The sequence below is a fragment of the Macrosteles quadrilineatus genome, unplaced genomic scaffold, assembly GCF_028750875.1.
Source record: "Macrosteles quadrilineatus isolate MER2022 unplaced genomic scaffold, UCM_ALF_1.0 Scaffold_1__1_contigs__length_201487025, whole genome shotgun sequence".
Lineage (NCBI taxonomy): Eukaryota > Metazoa > Arthropoda > Insecta > Hemiptera > Cicadellidae > Macrosteles > Macrosteles quadrilineatus.
Window position 1 is genome coordinate 71,315,223 of NW_026542594.1, and position 9,430 is coordinate 71,324,652.

General features: G+C 37.9%; 1 protein-coding gene across 5 annotated transcripts in view; it reads right to left on the minus strand.

The window, feature by feature from the left end:
* LOC128983558 (UV-stimulated scaffold protein A-like) overlaps positions 1 to 6,589 on the minus strand; it is a 157,174-nt gene extending 150,585 nt beyond the window's left edge. Inside the window, exon 1 of one of the 5 annotated variants that reach the window (XM_054402873.1) lies at positions 6,500 to 6,589. The gene's annotated coding sequence lies outside the window, so the exon portion shown is untranslated. Of the gene's footprint in view, positions 1 to 3,553; positions 3,776 to 6,286; positions 6,378 to 6,441 lie in introns of those variants that run through there. The other 4 variants (XM_054402872.1, XM_054402874.1, XM_054402870.1 and 1 more) reach the window with 4 other exon arrangements.
* Positions 6,590 to 9,430: the final 2,841 nt, after the last annotated feature.

The window sequence follows — 9,430 nt, forward strand, 5'->3', positions numbered from 1 at the left end:
TAATTTAATAGTAAACATTTTATTATTATTAAGTAGCCTATCTTAATTTCTTTGTAACATCAAATAATCGAAAAGGTTTTTTGATTTTAATTTTGAGATTCGAGTATCAGGATTCGATCTTTGAAGCCAACTGTTGATTAATATGACGTATAAACAAACATCAGAATGGTAATGGATTCGTAGATTTCTTTAACGATTTATTATACAACCGTGGTAAAACAATGTTTTTTGTTTGTATTGTAACAATGACAAAATATGCCATATTGTTTCTTTGCGAAGACATTTTCTCCCAATTATCATTTAAATGAGTTTCTCAGTTTATTTTACATAACCAACAGTTGGCCCCAAACGCAAATCCCGAACATCAAAATTAAACAGTGAATTCTGTTTACTTAGTTGAGATTATAAAATAAATAAATAAAGATAGGCTACTAAAGAATGAAATGTTTACAACTACCTAATTAAAAACAGAAATAAGAAAATCAATAATTCGATTTCTAAAATCGGCCAGGGGGTGAAAATCCGGGGGTAAAATTCCGGGGGGTAAAAATCCAGGGGTAAAATTCCGGGGGTGAAAATCCGGGGGTAAAAATCCGGCCCGTACATCTTCAGTTGTCTAAACGCTAGTTATATGGACAGGGGGTAAAATTCCGGTTTTTATCGCTAACCTAATTAATCACGCTCTGGCTATTTTCCATTAGACTTCAAAATCAATGGGGGTAAAATTCCGGCCGCGAACAAACTTTTGGCCACTCAGGTTACTACGTCATAGTGACGTCAGCTTTGCCCAGGGGGTAAAATTCCAGGGGGATAAAATTCCTGCGACCCGGAGCAATTTCTTCCAATCCCGAGCCCTCTTTAGGCCGGGCGCGCACTATCCCGACCACGACCACGACCACGACCAAACGCCCGACCAGTGGTTGTAATTCGCCATGCAACCAGAGCACGACCCGACCAAGGCAACGAATGTTTTACAAACTTCAGTGCCAAGATGATTGTTGAAGAAGTAGTTGTTATGGTGCATTTGTATTGTATGTACGTTAAGCCGGGTTTGCACGATGCCAGTTGGCGAGACAATTGTCTTTGCCAATTGGCATCACGTGGTTTTGGAATTGTCGTAGGCCAGGCAAGTTGAACGAGAACCTGTTCACACGTGGCCAACACTTGCCCAGGCATTTTATAGTGAACCAGGGTACTACTGCTAAAAGACACAACAGTGCTATTGGCCTCTACACCGTTTACACGGCGCCAATTGTCACGACAACTGGGTTTTCGAGGGGTGGGGGCCTCACTGGGCCCAGCTCATTGTCCCAAGTCTACTCCCGGAGACAACTGGATTTCGGGACAGTTGGCGGACCAATTGGCTTGCCAATTGGCCTGAAGTGTTTACACGAAGCTAGTAATTCCAAGCCAGTCAGTTGTCTCCTGACAATTGTCTCGCCAACTGGCATCGTGTAAACCCGGCTTTAAGCGGAAGAAGACACTATACTGGGTATATCTAATGTTAACTGTTAGGTCTGAAAGGGCATTTTGCAACATTTTATGAAGAGCTACGTCAATATGAAGACAGGTTTCAAAAGTGTCAAAATCCTGCGACATTTTACCAAATGAGTCACTTCACAGACCGGTGCAAAAAACTAGTGCTCACCGTTTGATTAGTCTAGAAATACTGGGGGTTGAGTGGTGTACTGGTCGGGTCGGAGGCAAGTTGGAGGTAGTGCGCGTCGTCCCATTAAATTGTGTGCTATTTTTGGCTGCAACGACCAGCGGGTCGGGCCCGACCAAACTGGAAAATTTTGGTCGTGCGACCAGGGCCCGACCAGGGTCCGACCAGTCGACCAGTGCGCGCTGTTCCGTTTATTCCTATTATAAAACTGGTCGTATCCGACCAGTCGGAGTCGTGGTCGTGGTCGTGGTCGGGATAGTGCGCGCCGGCCCTTACTGATAGGAACTGAGTAGCCATTTAATGATGTTATGTAATTAATTAAGGATTATGAATTATTTGTAAACTAATTATTAAAAGTTTCAAATATAAATAAGTCAAACTAATCCTTCAATCTTCCTCAATATATAATATCCTTATAAAAAAATTCTTCTTTGTATCCTGGAAAATAAATTATGAAAATCAATCTACCTATATTTAGGCAAACATTCTAAATAAATGTTGAAACATACTTTATAGTTAAACGCAATATGTGAAAATATTTTTTTTTTTTACTTTTGTATAAACAATGTTAACAAGTCAGCAGATACTTTTTTTTAAACATAGGCTATACCTTATTCTAAGTATCTATCCGTAGTATTATCTAAATGTACTGACCAAATAAATAAATAAATTTATAATAACTATTAATAAAATTAATATTGTAACTATGTTACTCGTTTTATAATAAAAAAAAGAAGAAAAAAATTTAATTTTATGCCATTCTAAATATACAGGTAGGCCTATATAGAGCCATGAACAAAAATAGTAATTTATGCCCAATGTTAAATTACTGAAGATCTTCAAAACTTATTTCTTCTAGGCCTACAAATAATTCAACAATAATATTTACATTTATTTACATAGATCTATTTACAATCTCCTTCAACCTGGAAACTGGAACATAACAATTTAATGTTTGACCTATTATGAGGAAATAACCCGGGCGTTTTGACAGCAACAGTGACGGTTCAGCTATGCTCTGTACGATTAGGAAGTGTTCATCACTGCGCAGTGGTGGGGGGTTGTTCCTCCAGAGAAGGTCTCGTTGCAGGGTGCAGGTGCAGTTTTAAACATGTTCAAGGGTGCATGCACGACGCGCCGTTCGCGTTGAATCCAGTGAGCGATGACTGCCTCTGCCGCACCGCGACCGCTGGCATCGCACCGTGCCGGCATCCGGCTTCACTACTAAACCAACGATTGCCTTTAAGTTGTGTATACTTTATTGTGTACACATTTTACTGCATCTAAATCAGTTTTTTGTATATCTGTATATCTTACTGTTCTCAAGCATTGCGCGTGTAAGCGTGGTTTCTGTAATATTCGCCCCCTCCCCCCTTTTTTCTTTATACCGGAAGAAGCACACATGGGGCGGTGGGGGACTTTTAGGGTATGGTCAAGGATATCATAAAGAACATCTGTGCCAAAATTCAGCTTTATATCTCGCATTTCCGGGTTTCCATGATTTTTTACCTAGATTGACTGGGTTAAAATGGCATCTGGGTCTGGAAACGATCTTGCTTGTATTTGAACCAGCGACCTTCAGATTTGAATTGAAGGAGACTACAAACACTCGGCTACCCAGGCATAAATTATTATTGCTAATATAACTTATTTAATTAAGTTAAAAAGAAAGCCTTTCCAACAAAATATTAATTAAGAAAGTAGTAGGGTTGGTGTCAAGGAAAAGCGTTTGTTTCAGAACGTGGTAATTATTGCGACGAACGTGACCATGGGAACCTAGCTTTATATATCACCAGAAACTAGATTTTTTGCTGAAAATAACGGTGCAAAAATTTTTCTGCGCTCACAAATATTAATGGAGTTACGGCTGTTTTAAGTTTTATTTACCTTTGTAAGTCTACTGACTAGTCTATTTTAATTGACGATATTTCCTCACCAGAAACTTTGTATAGCCTAACTATTAAATTTATGTATATTGTAAGTGATTTTAAGTAAATATTAGACTCACACTAACAATCAATAGGTTAATTAACGCAAACTTATTAATTTCAGCATAAAGATCGTTCAGGAAACAAGATAGCTAAGCTGTACGCAGCTTAGTGAAATGGTTAGTGGCGGGTGGCGGCGGCAACGGCATGATGGATTTGACAAAATCCAGTTCCAAGTTCCAGTAATCCAATCCACTCCACAAAATAGGCCAACATTGTTACTTTAACCATGTAGCTTTTATGCCCTTTTGAATCCTTATACCTAGAATAAGGATTTTTACGTAGGCATACTTCTAAAGCCTAACAACTACTATTAAACATAAACTAACAAACAATGGTAGACTTCTCATTCCATTCTTAAATATGAAGTTTTTCCATGTCTAGTTCATGTTGGTGACACTTGAGCGCTAGTGTCATAACACTTTGTTAAATATTATCAGAGAGTACTACAGTAAAGTATTATTAAATAAATTAGTAATGAAGTGTGCTTTACATTTGGTAATATAACCAGGGGATGAGTGATTGTGTTATTGACTTAAATTAACATGTTGATTAGTCTATGAATACATATTATTATTAAAATTAAACTATTCTAAACTAACCTAACCAAACCAAACTTGCTGTAGCATAAAATATAGGTAGCCTATGATGACAGAAAAGGCATGTGTGGAAGGCAAGTCGGACTTTATACGGTTTCGTGACTGCATTAACCCTCCGAGTGTTATGTGTCGAAAAATCGACACATAACACACTTTGTGTAGTATTTTGTGTCGATTTTTCGACTCAAAAACACTGTTTACGGCGAAAGCTCTATGACTGACAAAATCGGATTGAACTGGATCGAGTTAGGTATCGTTTTATTTGGCAGATTCTAAGCTTTCTCCCGAGGTCTGTCTCTAAGCGCTTTTTTTTCTCGAGCCGATCATAATTGTAGCAGACAGCTGACGTGCGTATTTGTAAACAGCTTGATTAACCTCGCACCGATGACTGGATGTGTTTTATTACATTTATCATTGTTTTAGTATTAAAAATCAAAAGTAGTGATATACGTGGTGCATTATAAGAAGATTTAAGTGATTTTGAAGGACTGGTTGATGCTCCTGAAGAAGTAGGTAGTGATATTGATGTAAATTATCAGCCAGATTCCTAGCTATGGTTAGGCTATGCATTCTTAGCTAAACGCTATGTACTGAAATCTGTTTTTTGCCCATAACTTATTTACTTGCTCCTTCCTTATATTATTACATATTTGTAATCCTCATAAAATTTAGAACAAAGTGGCTATTTTCAAATATTTATAGGCCTATATAATTTATACAATTTCATTGAGCGTAAACTTATTTTTTTTTGAAAATTTTCCAACATATTTTTTTTTATCTAAAAATTGTTTGAAACAAATGTTCCTTATGTTTTATGTATACAGTAATATTGAAGCCCATGATTTTCCAAACAAAATTGTATATATAACAGTATAATAAACATTGTTTTTAAGCTTCTCAGATTCGTTTTAATAAAACCTTGCAAATGCGCAAAACATGCTTGCAGCATTTTTGAAATCGTTATTTTTCATTGTGCTTAACACACTATTTTAATTGCACAACAACTGCCTGTGCGTAATGTAAATTATCAACTCAGTTCACTATAACCTACACTTTACCTTTCTAATCTAACCTAACTTCAAAACACTTAATACAGTCACGAATCCGCATAAGCCCGGCTTGCCTTCCACACATGCCTAAATAAATTCATTCTGAAATAAGTTATTCAGTGCCGTGTTGTTTCTTAGATGTTTGTAGCACAAAAATGTACTTTAAATGACTTGATTGACTTATTTTTATTCTCTTCTCTTCAATTTCGTATTTTCATTTTAGGTTCAGTATAGTTCTACAAGTAACAGTTAGTCCGTTCCGTAATTCGGCAAGCAGTAGCAGACTAGAATAGAAGGTAGATATAGGAAATCAAAACGGCAAATTATCTTAATTTACGGTACTTACCTTAGTTAATATTCGTGGCCTCTGAGACATTTTTGCACTGTTATTTCCTGGTAAAAAGTGAGTCTTCTACTTTAATTACTTACATATTAACGTAATATATCAAGTATCTGGAGAGAACATTTCATAGGATTATAAATAGGTTTAGGTCAAAAAAACAAAGTACCGGTAAATAAAACTTAAAACAGCCGTAGGCCTAGCTCCGTCAATATTTGAGAGCGCGGAAAAATTTTTACACCATTATTTTCAGCTAAAAATCTAGTTTCTAGTGATATATAAATCTATATAGGTTCCCATGATCACGTTCGTCGCAATAAATACCCAGAACGTTTTAGGTCAATCTGGTGTCCAAAACAATTAGCCTACCAATGTCCAATAACAATAAGGTTCCCTAAATAGTAGGCCTATACAGGGGATTTCGTTTCAATACTTTAACAAACTCCTTTAATGTCAGAAAATGTTAAACACAGCAAAATACAATTTCAAAAATTGCTGAAATTTTTATAATAGTATTTTGCAGTGTTTTTATTATAGCCTACAAAAACAGTCTGATCGTAAAGTCTGGAGGTAACATATTCTAACAACTTTGTCCATTAAAACATAAAATATTATCTTTAACCATAAGATCATCCCTTACCTACCTGAACTTTATTATACCTTCCAAAACTACCCTAACCTACTAGGTTTAAACCTAGGCAGGTAGGTAGGGTAAGGTAGGAGGACAATGGTAGGCCGTAGGACTAACTAACAAAAAACAAAGTAAACACTAAACAATGAGTAAACAAAACAAACATACCTAAGCCAGCCGAATACAGTGACAGAACGAATACAGCTACCATCAACAACCAACTTACCAACACCGTCGTGACGTGAAAATTAGCGTTGCGGCTCTTTCCATCGGCACTTTTTCGATCGAATTGTAATATAAATACGGGTTGGTATGCCTGCGGACGCCTGAAACGTGTTTTGCAGGGATACCGGAAAAACAATTAAATGACAATACGGTGCGAAATGATGTATTTTTACATGTATACTAGGGTTGCTTTCAGAGAGGTGAAAGCCAGTTGAGAGGAACAAACGTGATTTGATATTTGTAGTAACTTAATGTGCCGGTAAAAAAAGTCAATAGATGTACTAATGCTTGTTTTATTGATTAAAATTATAAGTACCTGGGGACCGAGCTTTGCTCAGGTAAAATCATTAGTTTAATATGAAAGCAGTCTTAGTATTGCAGATACATTAATCCATTCCCAAACTCCACACTGCTCGCCTTTACTACTTCGTTCACCACTTCCTACGTCGTGGGTCTGTTTCCTTCCCTTCCCATAGCATTTTAAAATTGCAGATACCTTAATCTAATCATTGACTATGAATCCTTAAGGATTCATAGTCAATGATCTAATCTTCAAAAGCAGTTCCCACACTCCAGACTGCTCGCCTGGACTACTTCCTTCACCACTTCCTACGTCGCGAACTTGTTCCCCCCCTCCCCATAGCATTTTAAGATTGCAAATATCTCAAATTAATCGTCATAAACAGTTCACACACTCCGGACTACTCGCAATTACTACTTCACCACTTCCTACGTCGCGGACCTGTTTCCCTCCCATCCCATAGAATTTAAGCCTGCAGATACCTTAATCTTATCTTCAAAAACAGTGCCCACACTCCGTACTACTCACCTTCACAACTTCCTTCGCCACTTCCTATGTCGCGGACCTGTTTCCCTCCCTTTACATTGCATTTTAAAATTTCAGATACCGTGATCTAATTGTCATAAACAGATCCCACACTCCACACTGCTACCCTTGACTACTATGTATCGAGTTCAGTTTAATCTTTGCTTAATAGTAACACTGATGTTTTTCCTTTTGTACTGTATTTTGTTTTGCTAGTATACTGTGGATAGAGAACTTCTGCGCATGCGCAAGCTGAGGTGCCCGTGGGTACAGAACGTCACGTTATGTCTTAAAATGTAAACAAAATGACAACAATGGCGGAATGTTTTCTCATAAGGCCCATGTTAAATTTTCAAAAGTTTGTACTCATATTATGGCGAAAATAGATTTTTCCTGGCTATACCACTGGTCTAGAACTTATTTTTGACACAGAACTTAGTTATTCCGTAAAGCCCCCCACACACTACCAGACCAGACCTCCAGACCAGACCGTCTGGCTGCAACCAGACTGTCTTGGACGGCTCTACACACTCCCAGCCCAGACCAGACGGTCTAACATTCGTAATCGAGAGACCGTGGTGAGAACTCCAACAAATGGATGAAGACTGTCACGATGGTCGGCCGTCTGACAGACAGCGCTACACACTCACAGACCAGACAAAAATAGTGGTGGGGGAACCTCAGACCGTCTGTGGTCTGAGGGTTCAACCATCAGACACGCAGACCGTCTGGTCATGTCCACACAAAATTTGAGTGGATGTTTTTCGTAACTCTGGGATTTCTTTTAAGTTAACATTCGTGTTATTTCGAGGCCAACTTGATTTCTCTTGCCTTAGCCATTCCGGCAAATGCCACCAAAGACTAGATTGCTTCAGATGAGAACCAGAAATGCCTCTAGTAGCCAAATCAGCTGGATTTTCAAACGAACTAACATGATTCCAATTTGAAGGCGGAATAGTGTCTTGTATTTCTGACACCCTGTTAGCAACAAACGTCTTCCATTTATTTGGCAACTCTTTGTCCTCTTTTGGTATCCTGTCTAGTACAGCAGAACTATTAGAACACCACTTACGTAGTTTGAAACCTCCTGAACGTAAAAGTTGATCAATTTCTTCCTGCAACTGTAGAGCAGCCTTCTCATCGTGACACCCGGTTAGTAAGTCGTCCACATAGAAGTCCGTGCCTGCAGCAGCGCAAGCTGTAGGGAATCGTGTCTTCTCGTCTTCTGATAACTGTTTCAAACACCTAAGCTAAGAAGGGAGCACTAGAGGTGCCATAAGTTACTGTTTTCAGTTTATATACCTTGACAGGCTCATAACTGTTTGTCCTCCACAATATTTGTTGAAACTTACAATCATTTTTATCAACCAACACCTGGCAAGACATTTTCTCACAGTCAGCAACCATAACTATTTCATGTAATCGGAAACGTGTTAGGATGGAAAACAAGTCCTGCTGGACGTTTGGACCTACCATAAGTGTATCATTCAAAGATACCCTTGTGCTTGTAGGACAGGATGCATTAAAAACCACTCTCAGTTTGGTTGAAGAGCTTGACTCCTTTATTACTTCGTGATGAGGTAAGAAACAATTTGTTACGTTACCTGTGGTGGTTACTGATTCACTGTAATTTAGCTTCCCTGTCAGCAGTATTACCAATCATTCTCCGAATTATTCGCATGAACGGGAACTAGATTAGGGACATTAGTTTGATATTCACCCAGTAAATTTAATAATTTAGCTTTAGTTGCAAAATAATCATTCTCAAAAGCTCCTAAAATGTAATCATTAGCTTGTTCCTCATCTATATTGCTAATTTCTTCATGAATTTGAAGATGCCGATCAAATAGTTCATCTAGTTTTTCTTGCCTTACAATCAGGTTTGCCCTATCTGTATTGGTATTACTCGCATTTTCTATGTAGGTTTTGATTCTGGTAAGGGATGATTTCACTGTACTTCTCTGTTTTAATAATGTTGTTACTCTCTCATGGCTCATATCGCGTGGCGTAGAAGGACCATAAAGAAATTATAGATATTAACTCAGAAAAAGTGGACTTGGCTTTCACATTGATTTACTCACTCAACTCATATTTATTTACATTTTT